We start from the raw sequence: 19,193 nt of genomic DNA, 5'->3' as shown, positions 1-19,193 counted from the left end.
TAAATGAAATATTAAAAAAACAATGTAGGGAAAAGAAATTTTACCTTATTTAGTTTTTGCTGGATTTTTAAGAAAAATGACGCTCTCCGACCTTTCTAATTTTTTTTCATGCCTGTCTTTGCCTTTCTCTTCTTTTCCTCCTCCTTTCTCTCTGCAAAATACTTCACCTAAGCTGATGGATTTCGCTTCAGCATTCGGTCGGCTTTTATAGCCAACCGTTGAGGGCTTGAGGCACTGTGGCACTTGAAAAAGTGCCACTGTGAGCCACAGCGCGGCACTTTCGATTGAAGTGCCGCACAAAGCGGCACTTTCGATTGAAGTGCCGCACAAAGCGGCACTTTTGAAAGTGCCCCAGTGTGGCACTTTGAAAGTGCCTCTGGCCAGCCAGAGGCCTCTGGCCCACCAAAAATACTCGACCCGACCCGAACCGGTGCGAACCGGCTCGGTTCGCACCGGTTCAATCTCATACCGGTGCGAACCAAGCGGTTCGCACCGGTTCGAGTATATACCGGTGCGAACCGGCTCGGTTCGCACCGGTTTAACCATCAAACCGAACGGTTCCGACCCAATATGGGTCGGAACCGTTTTATACCTCGGAACCGGACCGGTGCCAGTCGGTACCGGTCCGGTTCGGGCTGAACCGACCGGTACAGGTCGGTTCAGCAGACCCTGGTTCAGAGTTTCATGGAGTTATAATTTATAACTCTTCTAACCTTTAGAATATCATGACTGATGCCTCAAATTTAGAATTTCATGAGGAGAGACTTATGCTTGATAATGCAAATAAATATTGTTTATACAGTGTAAATGCAAATCTACCTCTGATTGGTTACACCATAACTGTATAGTGAGGCTGGGGTTATGTTGGCTGCATGTAAGTGGATGCACAAACTTATATAGCCTGTGCTTCATCCACTTTCAAGCATTTTGGAGCAACTTGCACATAGAACTCATTTACATAACTACTACTCACTTCCTGATGGTAACATATTTCATAAAATGTATTTTTGAAATCGTTCTCCAAAGATGATGAAGCACTTTAATGAATTTATATTTAATGAATAATAATTTTAAAACACAATCTGCTGTGCTTTTGGCATTTCAATATGTACCCTTTTTTTTGTACTTAGTGATAGTAATTAAGCATAAATTGTTGGTGAATCGATTAAGCAGCTGGATTAGAAATCATTAACTTGGAGCTTGTTTAAGAATTCTTCCTTTTAAGGTTTAATAGCTTTATTATCTTTGGACATGACATGGTATGCTGTTCTGCAAAATCAATATGCCTTTATGATTTTGGCCACAAGGTACAGCATTAGGCCTTCTTCTGTGCCTCAGCCCGCTGGGCCAGGCAGGTGGTGGAGGAGAGCCAGAGAGCACCTTACAAAAAGCAACATCATTAAATATAGCCATCCGGGGACTAAGCCCAGCCCAATACCAGACCAAAGTCCGGAATAATATAACCCATGATATCTAATACCTAAGTTGGCACCTCTAATGCTGGTAAATGACTATAATGACTTTCTCAACATCTATAATTCTATTACTTGGTCAAGTTAAATAGGTGCTTGGCTAATTCAAGCTGGTTCCCACACTGAATATTATATCGTCCTTGCACAGTATACAATTTTTCCGAAGTAATAAGAACTACAATCAGCGTCTGTTACATTGTCTTTAAATTTGTTTCCAACCATGCGATTTCTTGCCATTTGAAATATTCTTAAAGAAGTATGCTTTGCAGGGGGTTAAATGGCCAACAAACTCAGTGAGACCCACTTCGGCCAAATTATAGGAGCGCATATGCAACTACAGTGTTGGCATATGATACTGACATACTGTAAATAAACCTGACATGCCCTAGTTTAAACCGGCACTTTAAATACCTGGCACTACAGACTTGCTTCAATTCTTCACAATCCTCCTTGAAGTCTCATCTACTTGAGATGAGGACTTGCACAAGTTCTAGGTTCTATCTTCTGCCAAGGCATGAATGCGTTCTATTTTGATATCCCTCTTACTGATGAACTTCAATATGTCACATCAAGTGGTTTCATGCAGAAGAATGCTATATATCAATGTACATGCAATATTGCTCAATATAGATCTAGTCTTTCAGGGATGATGTATTAAGGGGGACTGCGAAAGGATGAAAGGAGGTAATGTTTTCCCGCTCCTAGTCTTCAAATGTATCTCTTACTAGATATAACAATGTTTGGTAAAGTGATGCCTTTTGCTTGCATCTAGCTAGTGCTTGCATCTAGCTAGTATTTTAGGCTTTCAGTAACGGTGAGAAGTAGAAAGTAGTTATATGGTTGGTTTGTACATCAAAAATAGGCGAGAAGTTTCACCTGTATGTTATACTCATGTACTGTTAGCCATATATCAGCCTTGATGGGCGACTCTCAGGTACTGTAATCTTTGATCTACTAGCATTTTTCCATTTTCCTAATTGCAATTGTTCTTCTTCCAAGTTATGCGCAAGGTCCTTTGGTAATAAACACTGATCCAAGTAGCAGCTCACTACTCATATATTTAGTATATGAGTAGCATCTCTTTTTAGTATATAATTTTCTTCATATATTGAGGTCCACCACTGCATGCATTTATGATTTATCACATGCTTATATAATTTGTTTCTAACCACATCATTTCTGTTCAATTGAAATATGTTCAAGTAAGTGATTTTTGCAGGGGTGGGGTGGGCAACAAATTCACTGGAGTTGGTTGGGTCCAAATTATAGATGGTAATGTGCCACTACGTTCTCAACATTACTGCAAGTAAACCCCGTCATGGCCTAGTTTAAGTGGCATTTATAATTCCAACACCAATTTTTTTTTGTATATACCCGCTTCAATTCTCTACTTGAGTCTATTCAGGTATTTCATTTAATAATGACCTTCAAATTTGGCACTTCATAAGGTTTTTGAGAAGAAAGCTCCCGCCTTTAAGTGGCATTGCAGTGGAAGGGATTGCCAAGGGAGATAACAAGGTATTTCTCCCAAGTCTTCTAATGTCTTTTGAGTAGATATAATCATGGCAAATTAAATACATTTTCATCCCTCTTTCCAGAATATGTTTCTTATTATGGAAAAGGTAAGAAGAGAAAGTATCATGTTTGAGGTTATATAGAATATTAGGGAGGGGAATGCTACTATAAGCTTACCCATTTGCATTGTAAACCACATACAGGTCCATTCCAGGCTTGTTTTATATTTTGAGAGAGGGAAACTGGCTGGCCCGACCTTGCTAATAAGCCACCTCCTTTACCACTCCATGTGTATGGAATTCTAACTTCATCAGTAACTAACTGCATCTTTTAAAAGCTGATGCTTCTAGAATTATTGTTCAATATGTAATTAGAGGGCTACCCCATGCTCTTACCTCTAGTGCCCCCCCAAACTAAGGTCTCAAACAAGGTTCGTCGTCTCGGTACCGGACTCCGTACTGGTGCCACACTAGCATAGTATCGAAACGGTATGGGATATTTTTAGCATACTAAGTGTCTGTACACCATCCGTACCGGGTACCAGTACCGAACTGGTACGGTATGCTCCGTACTACTCGGTTCGAGCCGGTACAACGTACTTTGGTCTCAAATATTATAAGTTGATGGATTGAACAAGAGGAATTCAATGATAGATGAAGGTTTTGGAAATATGGTGTCAATCTACAATTAGAAGGGACTTCTTATTTTGGCAGTCAGAGCTTTAGAATTAGACTCCATATACCGGCCATTAATTGCATAGGGTGAGACAATTCATTTATTTTTCGTTTATGTTGTAATCCATATATAGTTGGTGCATTGGAATAAAATTTTATCAAAATGAAGCTACTAGAGATGCATTGGGATCTTTCTAACACTCGCAGGAAAGCTGATAAAGAGATAGATTTTTTTGTGAGTACTAAGTTTGATATTTCATGAAAATCCGATCCTTGGGGTCTAGGATGCTTTCTATATAGTACACTAGTCTATCCTGTGTTATTACAGAGGAGGGCTTGCCAATGATGGTCAAGGAGGGTCATTCTGCATACGAGTTTATGGCATCATGGCATATACGTATAACATTGTTCATGGCTTGCTCGGAATTTCCTCGAAGGGCTATTTTGGCCGGCAAAATCTAGGGCCCGTCAGATCCGATAAGCTTGCCTACAGTAGTGATATGACTAATGAGTTCATTTTTTCGACCAGACCTGATTTCTTTCAGTAGTTATTCCAAGTAAAGATGTCGGCTCTGAGATCTTCAGGTTTTGGATTTATCTGGACTCATTGATCCATAGATGGACATGGATCCAAAGATAGGCTCATAAGATAATTTGGAACTTCACACAGATCTAACCGAACTTAGGTACTTCAAAAAGGAAAGAAAAAGAAAAAAGAAAAATCAATTGCTTCCCCCTTAATCAATATGTTTCACAATTTGCCTCGCTATGCATCAATGACACCATTATAAAATGAGAAAATTATAACGATATCTTTTCAACTTTTCACAAAAAGTGCTTACATCCCAAAACTTTTAATTTTTCCAATTAGATCTCAAAATTTAATTTTTAACTGTAACTAGATCTCATTATGACGCACCAATGAAGATGGCTGGGCCATATTTCAACTAAAAATTAAATTTTAGGCTCTAATTGAAAAAATTAAAAGTTTTCGAGTGTAAGCATTTTTCACAAAAAAATAAAGAGATGTTGCTGTAATTTTTTTTATAAAATTTATTATCTCAGTAAAAAGTTTGATACTCGTCTATCTTTTCAAAATAGAATTTTCATTATGTTGTAATCCATATATAGTTGGTGCATTGGAATAAAATTTTATCAAAATGAAGCTACTAAAGATGCATTGGGATCTTTCTAACACTCGCAGGAAAGCTGATAAAGAGAGAGATTTTTTCGTAAGTACCAATTTTGATATTTCATGAAAATCCGATCCTTGGGGTCTAGGATGCTTCCTATATGGAAGTACACTAGTCTATCCTGCATTATTACATCAGAGGGCTTGCCAATGATGGTCAAGGAGGGTCATCCTGCGACAAAAGATCTTAAATATAGCAATAACTTGAGAAGGCATGCTAAGACTTTCTGTTTTAAATAAATAGGAGGGTCATTTGTTGAGATGGTGCCAGTAAGCAAACTTCTAAACAAATATTTTGCTTTAGATTGTGTGCCTTTGGTTGCCCTTAACTGGATTTCCTGTCAAGAGAATCCAAAAGTGGTGATCAATATAAAATATTAAAAGATGTAGTAGTCAGTATGTTTTTTATCTGATAGGAAAAATAACTATGTGTAAGAAGTCACTTCTCTCATGAAGATTGACAAAAAAGATGTTAGTACCTGCAATTATTTCAATATGTTGCATAATTACTTCAGCTTATTGTATTCTTTTAAAAAAATTCAGGTGCTTATGGGATATGTTAGCTGTGATGAGCTATTATTCACTCTTAGATAGAATTTAGCTGGAGAATCTCTAGTGCAAGCTTGACCCAACATTTGAAGTAGGTACAGACAACTCTAACCTGTAACTGATACATAAGAGACTGCACTACAAGGAGCAAGTGCAAGTGTTTTCTATTATGAATTTGGGGCTCGACTGGTATTATTTTTGTTTTAAAAAACCCAAGAAAAAAATGAATTAGGTTGCACAAAATGTATGATGAGACCCCCTTTTTCTCCCAAATTGTTTGCAAAATCTTTTGAGCTTTTGGTAGCAACAATTTATTGTTTCTAAAAAGAGTGAAATAAAACCAAGGAAGTGTAGAAATTTGTGCAAATGCTATCTTCAACATTAATCTCCATATGGTATATTGCTACTTGGTTGAGAAACAAAAACACGAAACAATAAGAATACCGAACAGGCTCCTCTAACTATCATTTTTGCCTTGGTGCTTATCTATTTATTTGTCTGTTTTTACACGTGTGTTTTTCCTATCTTTAGATGAAATAATCATGATATATAAGGTTTTTCTTTTCAAGAACAAACATTGGAAAATATTCTGATTTGAGCATTACAACTGCATCATTAAGCCAATAATGCATTATTCATTTATATAACAGTTTTCGTGCACCTTTTGAGGACAACTAAGCTGTCGACATGTTATTAGGACAAATAACAGATATGGTGATTATATTATACAGGATGTTGCATATACTACATTACTATCACGATCGATTTGTTAGTGGATGCATTCAGCATCCTCTGCACGGAACCCTGACTGTGTGTTGGATATCTTATTCTTTGGTTTAAGTTTGTTGGATATCTGTTGCAGAGAGGTAGATGTGGAGGCAAATGTCTAGGGAATAATTGATGGTGCTCCACAATTAACATATCTTGGCCCCAAACATGTGAGCAATGTTGCCCAAGGTGACAAGCCAAGAGGGGGGGGTGAATTGGTTTCTTTTAATTTTAACTATCTTACTTGTGTTAAATGATGAGTTAGTGAACTTAAACAAATCACAATACAAACAACAAGAAGTATAGTGGTTCGGTGCTCTCCTTAGCACCTACGTTCACTCCCCAAGCGACCCCTTGGGAATTCACTATAATCCCGCGGATTACAGTTGGATTGTTTTCCGGGCTCACAATCCAAAAACCTTTACACTTTGGTTTTTCGGGTTCACCAAAAACCTATGTTGGTTTTACGGGTTCACCAACAACCTACGTTGGTTTGACGGGCTTACCAACAACCTATGTTGGTTTTACGGGCTTACCAACAACCTATGTTGGTTTTACGGGCTCACCAACGAACCTTTACAATTGGTTTTCCGGGTTCACCAATCAACCTATTCCGTTAGTTTTGCGGGCTAACCAACCAACCTTTACAAGTAGTTTAATAAACAAAGGAAGAAGATTTAAACTCCTAGATGAGCAAATATAACAATATAATCTACAAAGAAGAGTTTAGAGAATATTTATCGCTTGATGTGACTTCTCTCTTCTTTGTCAAGGATGCTTCACTCTTCAAGGGTGGATGGAGCTCTTGATGACTCTTTGAATCTGCTCAACCACTTTCTTTTGATTCTTGAATGAAGCTCTTGGATGAAGCTTGCCTTGCTAGGGTTCTCTCTTGAATGCACTTGATGTATTTTCCAAAGCTTACTTCCTCTGATGAATACTCCCTCTTAAATACTTCTCCAACCTCCAAATAGTCCTTCCTGACCGTTGGATTGAAGAAACTAGCCGTTTATAGCCGTTGGGAGTCCAAAAAGCACTTCTGCACAACTAGCCGTTATGCTTCTGCCCGTGCTTGGGTCGGCTCAACCTGTCCTTGGGTCGACCCAACTTTCACTTGGGTCGACTCAAACATTCCTTGGGTCGACCCTCTCAGAAACACAGAAACTTTATAATTCAGCCTTCCTTCACTTGGGTCGACCCAACCTTTCTTTGGGTCGACTCAAAGTTCACTTGGGTCGACTCAACTTCTTCTTGGGTCGACCCTAACAGGGTTTCCAGAGAACCTTTTCTGTCTTCTTTTCTGTCTTGCCTTTGGGTCGACCCTCTCAGGGTTTGGGTCGACTCAAGCTTGGGTCGACTCAACTACTTCTTGGGTCGACCCTCTCAGTAAATCCAGAGAACCATTTTTCTGTCTTGTTTTGAGGATCTTGATCCTTGGGTCGACTCATGCTTTCCTTGGGTCGACCCAACTCACTGTTCATCTTTGCCATTTTTGCAGAAGTGTGCCAAATATTTTCTTGATGTGCCGGGGTCGACCCAATCATCCTTTGGGTCGACTCAATCCACACTTTGCTGCATCTCAAGGTTAGATTCATTCAAATGAACAATGAAATGTATCTATATCAATTTAAACAAATATACTGAGAGTAACAGACTTAAGAATGTAGTATCGATTTAACTTATAACATACTCTAAATAATTGTTTGTTAATCATCAAAATAACACTATCATCCTCAATCTCCCCCTTTTTGATGATTACAAAATAAAGAGTATGAACCTTTTGATACTTATTTTAAAATCAGTTTTTTGAAAGGGCTTAACTTGCTGAATTTCAGCTTTTCATATATAAGAGTGAAGTCTCCCCCTATATCATTCAAATGTTGCCAATTTGACTTTTTGAATTACTCCCCCTTTCATTTATAATTCATTAAAAATGAAACTCCAAAAATTTGAGATAAAATATGAGTTTCAGGTTATGTATCGAGGTGTGAAAGGTGCGTGCCAAATTCTGAAATTATATGTGCCAAATTCTGAAATTTGATATAAATTTTTGACTTGATCATTTTCATTGTTGCAAATTGCTCCCCCTTGGATGTATATACTTTCCTATATGATTTTCAATTTGTTTTACAAATTATTTCTCTTTCTTTCTTTACTTCTCCTCTTATTACTCTATCTTTACTTCTCCCCTATTACTCTTTCTTAACTTCTCCCCCTTTTTGTTACTCTATTTACTCTATCTTTACTTCTCCCCTATTACTCTTTCTTTACTTCTCCCCCTTTTTGTTATCATCAAATAGGTACATGGGAAAAGACGCAATAACAACCATTGAAACTTCATTGATCAAAATAGGAACATTTTAGTACAATCATGCCAAAAACAAAAGCAAATACAATGTTCCTCAATCAAGGTTCAAAATACATGATCAACACAAAATACATATGAGAACTAGATACATATCCTAGGCTCTAAACAAGATCGTGAGACTCTCCCGGATCGCTTGGCTACGGCTCTCTTGGGTTCCATTTCTCCAAGATCTTGAAGTAATCTACTGTTTGGAGATGATTGGAGAAGATTTGAGAGTGGGGAATAGGGTTTTCAGAAGAGGACAAAGGGTAAACAGTGCCCTAGATAGCTCACGGGTCCCCCTTTTAACAGTGGGGTCCCGACGTTGGGTCGACTCAAGAATTTTCTTGCGTCGACTCAACGTTGGGTCGACCCTATTCTGGGTTGGGTCGACCCAAGTTCAGAAATTTTTCCTTTCTCTTCCTTTTCGCTTTTAAAAATTTTTCTTGCTTCCAATCCTTACAAATTCTTTCTGGGACAATGATACATGAGTAAGGAATCTATAGATTACAAGTTTGACTCATGTTTCATAGGTTTTTAGAAATGGGAGGAATGTATCATGAGACTGCTTGCTCCCTTTTATATCTCTTCAATAAAAAGGATCACATATGCCTAATTCCCTCCTTAGCGTGCAGAATCTATCTTCACTCAAGGATTTTGTGAATATGTCGGCTAATTGTTTTTCAGTGCATATATGCTCAATACATATGTTTCCATTTTGCACACGATCCCTAATAAAATGATATCTTATTTCTATGTGTTTGGCTTTAGGAATGAGATATTAAGGATGTAAGCCAGAAGTGATCTCTAAATGTAGATTCCAAAGATAGTTTGAAATCAAGTGTAGATGGAATCTTTTTCAAGTTATTTCAAAGAGTATCAAGAATAATATTCAAAGAAAGCACGAATGAAAATCCAATACCCTTTTTTTTAATATATTAAGTATATAGCAACATGAGAGCAATCTAATTAATTTTTAGAGTATAGTATAAGAGCAGATAAAGATCAAAACTTATATACTCGAAAAACATAAGATTATGTTGAATCCTTAATTCTTAATGACTTCAAAGTTCTTTCATGATATAAAAGTATTGGAGCATATATACCAAAATATGAATTTATGCAATGTAGGATACATAAAATTCAGGGCTTTGAAAGTTCTTTTAAAGCTCTCTTAAAGACTTTCTTTTACTCCTTTAAAGATCATAGCATCAAAATCAATTAAAATGAATTGGCTCAGGATTGAAACACGAAAGTGCAAGCCAATAAGAGCTCATTAGTGGATTCCAAAGTAAATTTTCAATACTAAGACAAATGGAATCCTTTTCACTTAGTTTTCAAAACAAGTGATTTACCAATTAAGTACACATGAAAATCCAACTTTCAAAAGATATTTAATGAAGCACAAAGTCTAATACCAAAATATGCTTAAATTGATATCAGTTTGAAACCAATTTGACATTAAAAGCATGCTAAAAGTCCTTTGCCAAATTTACATAGAGTAATCTTTAATGATTTAGCTTTAAGTTATGTCTCTTTCTTGTATGCAAGGCTCTTGATATCAATTCATCCTTTGTAAGTAAAACAGTTAAATTCAGAAATTAACAAGAATGATCATGAATCAAATATAAAACATTCAAGGTGTATATTTATGAATTTCAATTTCTTAGTCATAGTTTCTCAGCAATGTATACATGAAGCACAATAAATCTTTTTAGTATCAAAATAAAATCATATGTTTAGAAACATTAGTTCGCAATCAAGATTATTGAAAAATACATCATTTAGACCAATTTTAATAAACTTATAAGATAGAAAATGATATGTTTCAGATGCGTATCGGAGCAAACAATTAAGGCATCAAAATTAATTCTATTTTTCTTAAACCGTAGTTTTTATCTAGAAATCATATTGAGTTATTTCCCAAAATGATGCAATCATTGAAGCATATAATGAAAGTTACAAAAATGCAATGATAGAAGCATTTTTAAATTAAGTTTAAGCTTTTATACAAAATCAGATTCTGAATTTCATAAAAATTTTCAAGGAAGCTTTCAGAATTATAATTTGAGATATGCATCTTCTACATTGTAGCTCATCTTAAGTTATTAAGATTGAAAACACATATTTCAAAAGTATTAGAACACATTCAGAATCTTTGTAATTAACATTTAATTTGGGCACAAATTGGAGCAATTTAACAAGTATCAGGATATTATGTACCAATGTTAGGCAAGATAAGAGATAAATCAGAATCAATTCATTTTGCCTAATTTGCAAATTCAAATTATGCTTTTCTTTTATTTTTCAAAATATATTCATTAAAACAGAATGATGTTGTTGTTGGTAATAACATGTTTCAATCAAATTTTATAGGCATGAAGCATTACAAGTTATATTTAGGAAAGATCTTTGTTATTTGAATATTGAAAATACATAATTCAAAATATCATGTCACATGCAAAACATAATATGCATTAAGTCATAACATCATGTATTAAAACATTAAGAGCAAGCATGTCAAGGATCAAAATTTATTCTTTTCAAATAAACTCTCCCTATTTATATATAATTCTACACTGATTTTATCCTTAAGGTGTGTTTTCAAGTGATCGAAACTTCATTTGGCTTTTCACAAGCTTTTTATATACTTTCATTTATCTTGTCATTCATTTCCTCATTTTTGAATTTCTTCCTTTAACCACTTAGTGAACATTCTAATCTTCATTTCTTTTGGTTTTACTTTTCTATGCTCTATACTCTATTTGCTCTCTATCCGGTGGAGTTGGAAGGGGCACGAGGTACTACCACTAGCCTCCCTCTTGTGCCGTCCCTAATCTGCCCTACACCGAATAGTTGGGTCAAATAGTGTCGGGTACTACCACTAGCCTCTCCATTGACACCATCCCTATGATGAGCAATATAGAAGGGTTAAAATGTTCATTTCAAACTTTTTCTGTAATTAATTACGGATTTTATCTCTTCCAAAGGAATGTTCATATTAGTCTCACAAATGTGCCAAATATATTATGCTTGTTTTGCTTTTCCTAAAGATTGGAGTATTTGCCTTTACTTAGATTTTACTTCCCTTGAATAATTGTTCATTTTCTTTTCTTTATCTCTCCCTCTTTTTGTTATTCTCAAGTAATTTACATGAAAGAACAGAATAAAGAATTAATCTAATATGCTGCATATAAATGTATATCATGCAAACAGCATTTTCATTATGCCCAATGATTCATAGCTTATCACAAGTTATTTTGAATTAGAGATTTGAGGCATAAACTTGTGTATTTCATGGTTATGCATTATATAGGAAAAAGTAAACTTCAATTTAATCACACCATGAAACAATCATCACTAGCATGAGAATGAAGCATGATATCAAGATGATCAGCAATTAAAGGTTTAATCATGCTACCATATAATTTCAGACTATTGATTTTGCTCAACTAACTCACAAGAGAAGAGTTTAGATTACCAGTGCATTTAGCATTCTTCAAGCCAAATACCTTTTAGATTCTTTACATCCTTGGCTGAAGAAAATCTCTCCTTTTTTTTTTTGTTTGCAAGGAAATGTTTATTGTATCTTTCATCGATGTGTCCTTCAAGTTGAAATTTCTTGCTCATAAATTCTGTATCATTAGCAAAATCTTTTTCTTTTCTTGAAGGCAATTCATTAGGTTCTCTAGGATACAAAAACATTCATACAACATATTTCTTAACTAGATGACTCAACATGAGACATGACAATAATTGAATTTGAGTCACTTTACTCAAGAGATTGCCTAAGTATAAGCAAGCACAAGTCACTTGAACTAAAGAGATAACTTCATTAAGTAAAATGGTTCAAGGACAAGCATGTGAGGCAATAGAAAGATTCATTAAAGTTAAATCAATTTTTTTTTTTTTTGTTTTCAGAATCAATTTAACTTAGATTCTATTTGCATAAGATAATTATCAATAAAGTATACAAGTTGAATTTTAATCAGATTATCTTAAGTAGTTGTTTCCATCAAAATTATGATTATGATTTAGCTTTCAACACAGATACTCTTGTTTCAGGAAGACAAGCAATCTTCTTTTAGAAAAAAAAAAGAAATATTTTTGACTTATGAGAGATAGCTCAAGAAAATTAATATTCATGCTTTAACAGATTTTTATGCTCAGATTAAACATGATGAGTTAAAATTAATCAGTGAAATTTGAGATCTTTTTAGGAAAAGATATTAATCATGGATACAATGATTATGCTCAATGAAATATTTTTTTTTTAATGATCAGATTTATTGATTTTGAATTTTAGAATAGTCTTGAGCATTACTTGTAAGAGGGAAGACGATTTGTTATTATAGAAACTTTTAAGTAAGTTTCTTATTATGATCATAACACATTAATCATTTATGATTGAACCAATTTGAAATGATTATGATTTAACTTATGATGCATATATGAGACTTATAAAGCAAATCATAATACATTTTAGATAATCATATAAGGAATGAATGGTATAATAACATGATGAATTACATTCATACCTTCACGAAGGATAACCTAAGATTTCATAAGTATTATGCTCAATAAAGTTTTAGCATGAAATCAGCATCAACCATTTATATTAGAGAAGAAATTTAGATTTTGAAAAACTTAAAGGAGAAGGTTATACATATTCATTCATTGTTTTCTTATTATCATGCAAGCACTAGAAAAATTTTATGCTAAGATCGTTGAGATAAAAATTCAACATATGAGGCATTTAAGAACTTTGATGCAGAGAGTATCGTAATTTCATAAAAAGATAATTTTGATACACGATGTAGAATGTTAAACCTTATACTAGATTTAATGAATAAATTGAGACTTATTTTTAATTATGTGTCAATGCACCCATTTGTATGAAGGTTTCATTTGTTCCATGGGTAGCTTGGCACACTTATATCTACACCCTCATATTTTCATTTTGGGTACCCAAGCTTACTTGGGTCCTTGAGGGTTAGTGCATATGGATCCTTTTGGAACCCAAATCTGTTTAAACGTAATAACTTTACCATTTGATTTATTCGTATTGGAACCATAGGTAAAGTTTTTATGCCCAATCTTTTTATGTTTGAAATAAGTTATCTTATTTAATGGTTTGCTTGGCGAATTGATAACATTTTTCTTTAGGGGTTTATTGTTGAGCAAAGAAATCCAGCCAAGTCTTGATTTATCAAAAACAGCATGTTGACTTTCAAACATCGTTTTTAATCTTTCTGAACTTACAGTGAATTTGTTAATAAAAGATTTCAATTGGTTAACTTCTTCACTTAAGTTTTGATTTTCTTTAATTAAATTCTGATTTTTCTCAATCAATTCTTCTGAATTTAATCTTAAGCGTTCATTCTCAGAATTTAATTTGTCTTTCATTTCAGCAGTAGAATTTCTTTCCTCTGACATTTTCAGATGTAGCCTTTTATTCTTTAAACTAAGCTTCTTATTCTTTAAATTAAGCTTCTTGTATTCTAAGTATAAATCAGAAAATGCATCATGAAGTTCATCAAATGTAAAATCAGATTGAGCTTCAGTATGTACTTGATTTTTGAATGAGAAATCACTTTGTATTCGAGTACATACCTCATCTTCATGTGCCACAAAGCATAGATTTTCAATTTCAGTTTGCTGCTCTTCTTCTTCGGAGCTAGTTTCAAATTCACTAGAAATGTTAGTGCATTCATATTTAACTTCAAGCATACTCCATATTTCCTTAGCAGTCATGCAAAAAGATATGTTATTAAGTTCACTATCATCCAATGCACAATATAGAATATTCATGGCTTTTGCATTTTGCTGAGCCATTTTCTTATCATGATTAGCATTTGTATGTAGCCCATTGACTATGATACTCCATAAATCGTAGTCATGTGCTTGAATGAAAATGCGCATGCGTGCTTTCCAATATGTGTAGTTTATACCATTAAATAGTGGAGGTCTATCTGTGAATTGTCCCTCACTCATAGAACATCCAACTTGGGTTGTCATGATCTTTAACTCTTGATTGTGAGATCAATGAGTACTATTGGAGCACCTCGCTCTGATACCACTTGTTGCCCAAGGTGACAAGCCAAGAGGGGGGGTGAATTGGTTTCTTTTAATTTTAACTATCTTACTTGTGTTAAATGATGAGTTAGTGAACTTAAACAAATCACAATACAAACAACAAAAAGTATAGTGGTTCGGTGCTCTCCTTAGCACCTACGTCCACTCCCCAAGCAACCCCTTGGGAATTCACTATAATCCCGCGGATTACAGTTGGATTGTTTTCCGGGCTCACAATCCAAAAATCTTTACACTTTGGTTTTCCGGGTTCACCAAAAACCTATGTTGGTTTTACGGGTTCACCAACAACCTACGTTGGTTTTACGGGCTTACCAACAATCTATGTTGGTTTTACGGGCTTACCAACAACCTATGTTGGTTTTACGGGCTCACCAACGAACCTTTACAATTGGTTTTCCGGGTTCACCAATCAACTTATTCCGTTGGTTTTGCGGGCTAACCAACCAACCTTTACAAGTAGTTTAATAAACAAAGGAAGAAGATTTAAACTCCTAGATAAGCAAATATAACAATATAATCTACAAAGAAGAGTTTAGAGAATATTTATCGCTTGATGTGACTTCTCTCTTCTTTGTCAAGGATGCTTCACTCTTCAAGGGTGGATGGAGCTCTTGATGACTCTTTGAATCTGCTCAACCACTTTTTTTTGATTCTTGAATGAAGCTCTTGGATGAAGCTTGCCTTGCTAGGGTTCTCTCTTGAATGCACTTGATGTATTTTCCAAAGCTTACTTCCTCTGATGAATACTCCCTCTTAAATACTTCTCCAACCTCCAAATAGTCCTTCCTGACCGTTGGATTGAAGAAACTAGCCGTTTATAGCCGTTGGGAGTCCAAAAAGCACTTCTGCACAACTAGCCGTTATGCTTCTGCCCGTGCTTGGGTCGGCTCAACCTGTCCTTGGGTCGACCCAACTTTCACTTGGGTCGACTCAAACATTCCTTGGGTCGACCCTCTCAGAAATACAGAAACTTTATAATTCAGCCTTCCTTCACTTGGGTCGACCCAACCTTTCTTTGGGTCGACTCAAAGTTCACTTGGGTCGACTCAACTTCTTCTTGGGTCGACCCTTTTGGGTCGACTCAAAGTTCACTTGGGTCGACTCAACTTCTTCTTGGGTCGACCCTAACAGGGTTTCCAGAGAACCTTTTCTGTCTTCTTTTCTGTCTTGCCTTTGGGTCGACCCTCTCAGGGTTTGGGTCGACTCAAGCTTGGGTCGACTCAACTACTTCTTGGGTCGACCCTCTCAGTAAATCCAGAGAACCATTTTTCTGTCTTGTTTTGAGGATCTTGATCCTTGGGTCGACCCAACTCACTGTTCATCTTTGCCATTTTTGCAGAAGTGTGCCAAATGTTTTCTTGATGTGCCGGGGTCGACCCAATCATCCTTTGGGTCGACTCAATCCACACTTTGCTGCATCTCAAGGTTAGATTCATTCAAATGAACAATGAAATGTATCTATATTAATTTAAACAAATATACTGAGAGTAACAAACTTAAGAATGTAGTATCGATTTAACTTATAACATACTCTAGATAATTGCTTGTTAATCATCAAAATAACACTATCATCCTCAAGCAAGTAATGCATCTACCAGGGTGCACTCATTCCATATGGAGTGCTTGGACTCTTTATGCTCACTAGTAGTTACATCAACTGCATGTTCACAATGTATATAACTATTTAAGACATGATTTCTTAATAGGTGGCCATGATACTGCCAGAATCTAGAATCTTTTATGATGACTTTTGATGGGGACATCAGAGCCATTCATTCAGATGATCGCGCCATCAAAACCACTCGCTCGCGTCGCACCAGGGATTGACATCATTGTGGCTGGGGGATGATCTTGAGCCACCGGCCTGAGTCGGGCCCCGGATTGGGTCTAATCGAGTTTGCATTATTTCTACTTTATTGCATTATTAGTTGCTTGAGTCAATTTGGTTAGTTATTGAGTCAAGTGATTGGATCAATTGATCAATGTAAGACCTAATTATAAAAGTTCAATTTTGGGTGTGAACAATTGGTTTAATGGTTCAATGTTAGTAAGGTTTAATTTGATATGTAATTGAGTAATTGATTTGATGTAAGGCCTATATAAAGGCCATCCCTCTCAAGAATTAGGGCATTGAAGAATTGAATAAAATTAGCCTCCCTTTCTTCTTCTTCTTCCTCCTCTTTCTTCTTCCTCCTCTTTTCTTCTTCCTCTTCCTTCCCTCTCTTCCCTGCAGTGGTCCTCCATTAGCTTGGTATCAGAGCATGCCTGGCTTTGCCTCTTTTGCTAAAGTCCTGGGATCCAGTGTATGGACGGACCACCCCCAATCCCTTTTCCCTGTCTGCCGCACGAGATTCTTGCTAGAACCATCACATTGCGGACTTTGGATCGTGTAAAGGGCCGTCACGCAACGCGCACTACAAAGAGAAAGGAAAATATGATTTCCCTTTTCTCTCTCTGTCTTCACCAAAAAAAAGGGGCGGAAATCCCCTTCATCAGTTCGTCCCACCCGTCGTCGCACCCGCGGCCACCACTACCACCCGCTGCCAGGCCACCGGCGGCTCTTCCACATCCTGCCTCTCCTTGGAATCCCTCTCCCAGCAGTTGAGCCCGTAGCCATCTCCGGGGATCAAGCATCTCAGGGAAACAGCAAAAAAAAAAACCTTCCCTGCTACCAAGAAGCTCCACCACGTCCCTCTCTGAGCACGCCCCTCTTCGTCGCCGCAAACTCCGGCCGCCAGCAGGTGATCCTTCCCCCCACAAAAGCCCTAGAAGGAATCTGAATCTAGTCGGGTTGAAAAAAAAAGGAGACGCACGTGACTTGACAGATCGTAATGGGTGTCGGAGCGGGTCAAACTCGATAACCCAAATCCTAACGGATTCGAGTTAAAAAAAGAAAAAAAAAGGAGACGCACGTGACTTGCATATGACGGACCGTAATGGGTATCGGAGCTGGTCAAACCCGATAATCCGAATCCTAACAGATCTGAGTTAAAAGAAAAAGAAAACCCTACCTGTTCATCTTCCTCTCTGCGACTGCCCTGCCGCTACCGTCTTCACCGCGCTATCGAGGCCTCCTTGCTTTCGCCTCGGTGCCTCGTCGCCGCCGGAGCTTCACCAGCCGAGCCACCATCGGAAGACCACCGCCTTCTCCCGTGCAGATCTGCCCCCGCCCGCGCCGCATCACCGTTGCCGCTTTCCGCCTCACCATCTTCCGCCGCCGCCACCTCTCATTGTCCACCCCTTCTATCGCACTTTGTCCCCACCAATCGCCGCCTTCGCGCCGTCTCACCTCGAACCCCTTTAACCTCTGGCCATCTCACCAAAGCCGCTGCCCCACCTCTTTGCTCCTCCCTCCCGCACCACCACAGCGCTTGCCGCAACCCCACCCCCCCACAGACCTCTTCACACCCTTGCCGGCCGCCCCCCTCGCAGCTCCACCTCTCAATGCCTCTTCGCCCTTACCCCCCTCCTCTTTCCTCCACGACTCGCAGCCCTTTCCCCCCACCTTTCTCATAGGCCTGATTTGTTTCTCAGGCCTGCCTCCCCCCACTCCATCCAGCCGGCCCACAAGCCCAGGCCCACGTGCCTTGACCCCCCATCAGCCCTCTCAGGGCCCACCTCTACTTTGGCCCATTAGGCCCCCCTTTCCCACAGCTTCCTTCTCCCTCTTCAAGCCTAGCAGGCCCTTTTACACCGACCCATACAACACCCCTCCTCTTTAGCTCACAGGCCAATCAGACCACAAATTGCTGTGATCTGATCCAACTTGACCGGGCCCGCCGAATTGCAGTGATCGAGCCCGAGTTCGGGACCCTTGCCGAGCCTACTTGCTGCAACCGTGCCCCTGATCGTCGCCCCAGCCCACAAACAAGCAATTCTGGTCGTCTGCTTCATGATAGGCAATAAGATTTCTACTTCTCTTGGCTTGTTCATTTAATTATGTTCTAGCTCTCTTGCATTATAGCCATATTCTTGCAAACTTGCGTTACTGTCAAAATTCAAAACATAGAACCTCTCACTTTCGAACCTGTCCTATCAACCATTAAATCTTTTGTTTATTAAACTCGCACACCCTAGCAACAGGACTTTCTCAACGTTCAACTAACAATTTATTTTAGGATTAGAACAACTGTAAAACTTGTTTGCAGTCTATTTTCTTATCTTGATTGATTTCATACCTTAACTCCAAATAACTGAAGTAAAAATCAGCAACATCTAGATTTTAAGTTACTTCTGTGAAAGCTTGCTGAACTCGAAAGTCATATTAGGTTGCATAGGTAGGTTGTCCTGCATATCTAGGATTTTATTATTGACATTGCATCTCACATCATCATCCATAGTGTCGTCATTGCATGCCAACCCGTAGCGGTAAGAAGTACTAAGTGAGGATGATAGTATTATTTTGATGATTAACACAACCATTGAGGAAATATCTAATCAAATACTACAAGTTAATATGACACATCTTACTGAATTCGACACTCTCGATACATTAGAAGAATGAGATCAAGATATCTTTCAATGATTAATAATGAGATAAAATTTGCGATAGAAAAGGGATAGTGAATTCTAAATTCTAA

At 37.4% G+C, this 19,193-nt stretch overlaps 1 protein-coding gene across 7 annotated transcripts in view; it reads left to right on the top strand.

Moving 5' to 3' along the window:
• Positions 1-78: 78 nt before the first annotated feature.
• LOC113461296 overlaps positions 79-19,193 on the top strand; it is a 43,487-nt gene continuing 24,372 nt past the window's right edge. For 5 of the 7 annotated variants that reach the window (XR_005511492.1, XR_005511495.1, XR_005511494.1 and 2 more), the window contains exon 1: positions 79-2,990. The gene's annotated coding sequence lies outside the window, so the exon portion shown is untranslated. Of the gene's footprint in view, positions 2,991-5,396; positions 6,350-16,196; positions 19,182-19,193 lie in introns of those variants that run through there. The other 2 variants (XR_005511496.1, XR_005511493.1) reach the window with 2 other exon arrangements.

This window comes from Phoenix dactylifera, chromosome 4 (genome assembly GCF_009389715.1).
Source record: "Phoenix dactylifera cultivar Barhee BC4 chromosome 4, palm_55x_up_171113_PBpolish2nd_filt_p, whole genome shotgun sequence".
NCBI lineage: Eukaryota > Viridiplantae > Streptophyta > Magnoliopsida > Arecales > Arecaceae > Phoenix > Phoenix dactylifera.
The sequence above is the reverse complement of the archived record's forward strand: the minus strand, read 5'-3'. Positions and strand labels throughout refer to the sequence as shown.